A 2,460-nucleotide genomic window follows, 5' to 3' on the forward strand; every position below is an offset into this window, starting at 1 on the left:
AGTTAACTTGAGAAATAGTACTATTCGTAGTCTATGTTCATCATGTAATACCTGCTATGGCCAATATGAACTATAATAGAGTAAGTGCACAGGGACAGCAATATACCAAGAAATATTCACATGGATTAATAAGCATAGTGGTAATGGCCAGCGAAGTGACTCAAACTCTCCTTATTGGCAGGTCAGCAAGTGCCCAAATGGGTGTAGGGTACAAGGCCTGATTACCAAAATTGAGAAGGAGATTTTCAGTCGAGTGGAATCTGCAAAACAATCGTATGTGACAAGTAACTCTCACAATATAAAAATGCTTTCAGAATTAAAACAGCTTCACGAAGTTGCAGATCGAAACATGCTTACAGAGAAAGGCAAGTACAGTAATGGTTTATCTTAACTTAGGCCTCATGTCCACTAGGAAATTTGGGCCCACGCGGATTCTCCATGCAGAGTCCAGCAGCGGGTCCCTCCTTTCTCGCGGACATGAGGCCTGAAAGATGATTTAACTCACCTGTCCGGACGCTGCGGGTTCCCGTCTGTCGCGGCCAGATCTTCTTTCCCTCTGCCCGGCGGATGTGCTCTGCACGCCGGCAGCCTGCCGCGCGCATGCATCGTGCACTCTTTTGTTTTTTTGAGCTCCTGCTCTCCCGCGTTCTGGAGAGCAGAAATTCAGCAGCGGGTGTACCGCAAATCCAGACGGCTTCAATAGGCTTCTATGGAAGCCTGTGGGAGATCCACAAAAAATGGAGCATGCTACAGGTGATTTCCCGCACGTGCGATCCACGCAGCAGGAAAAAAGGACATCCGCAGGTATTTACTTACCTGTGGGTGTCCAATGCATCCCTATGGCCGCGAAACACACGTGCGGGACACCTGCGCGGATTTCCTAATTCTATTTGTCCAGTGGACATGAGGTCTTAAAGGGGTTAAATAGGGATGCTATAGCTACAAACATTCTCATACATAATACTGCTATAAATGATCTGTTGTGTACACTCATAGGAGAAAGTCATTTTCAGGGTTGTTCCTTATGAAATGACAGCATCCACTTTACCATCCTCTTTCTACAGTTCAAATATAGCATATATAAAACTTGGTCACACAACACTTAATATTCTGGTAAAAATCCCAAGGTCATTTGTTTTTAGTAACATTAACCAATATGGTCCCACTACAGAATGATGTAACTGTGCTTGCCTACCGCTACAGCAAGAAAGACAGAATATACTGTGTTGAATTTCAAACATAAGGCCACATTTACTACTGGTGTGGTTCCAGGATTCTGGTGTAAATTGTGACTTTTTTGGTACAAAATAATTTAGAAAAATTTGCTATTGATTTGCACCAACAAGAACAGATGTCATTCTTCTCACTCCACTTTTAAAAAGTATCTACAGAAAAAGTCAAGTTTAAGTGGTGATTTATTGGAAAAAAATGGGTTCGCATACACACTCTAAATATCAATAAAGTGCTAAAAAGTGCTAAAAAGTAGATATACATGCAAGATATCAAAACACATCCAAGATTCCAAAATATCGAGATTATACAAATAGTATATCAGCAAGATATGGAAAAGCAAAACAATATTGTGCTTAGCATTCATGGTATATGATAATCTGGGGTAGTCCCATCAACATTAATCAGCCCCAGAGGTCAAGAATAGACTTCACCAACACTATTCCATGATGGATGCCTCCTGCCTTTGTCTGCAGTGAACTTATAAACCATGGATGACGCTGCATGATATTTCTACTAAATTATCCTATGTGACATTTTATAACCATTTTGCCAGCTATTGTAAAGTAAAGCTATCTTCTTATCTACTTGAGAGGCACGGTGTAGGTCAGAATATATTACATAACTTAAGTAATGCAAGCCGAGTTCAAATAAATTAGCAATACATGGCTACTAGGTTAACCCGTAGGTCCCAAGAGATCTTGAAAACAGGTGTGTGCACAGTGCACATGTCCATAAACATCATGGTTCAGGGGCGTAACTAAAGGCTCAGGGGCCCTGATGCAAAAGGTGAGCTGGCCCCCCCTCTATCTGTATCTGTACCCGTACCCATACCTAAACCATGCTGCACAGAGACATAACTTGAAGCTTCTAGGCCCCAATGCAAAACCTGTAACAGGGCCCCCAACTATAATGCTTTATTCATAGTACTGGGCTCCCTATATGGAGAAGAGAGGCCTTATGGGCCCGGGTGCAACCGCATCCCCTGCACCCTCTATAGTTACGCCCCTGTCATAATTAATGATGTTTTAGCCAGTGCTAGGTGTAAGATAGAGGCTTTCCAAGCTATGAGTATATGTTGAATTAGTTAGTTATCTCGCTTGGACAACGAGGGTCCATAGCGCCAATCTAGAATAACCACGACTGAGAGCATTGTTCCATTTAGTGTTGATGTTGGAAGAGGTACTGTTGCCTATCTGTTGCACCCATGAGTGCCGCGGACAACCAGGA

This window comes from Eleutherodactylus coqui, chromosome 7, assembly GCF_035609145.1.
Source record: "Eleutherodactylus coqui strain aEleCoq1 chromosome 7, aEleCoq1.hap1, whole genome shotgun sequence".
Classification (NCBI taxonomy): Eukaryota; Metazoa; Chordata; class Amphibia; order Anura; family Eleutherodactylidae; genus Eleutherodactylus; species Eleutherodactylus coqui.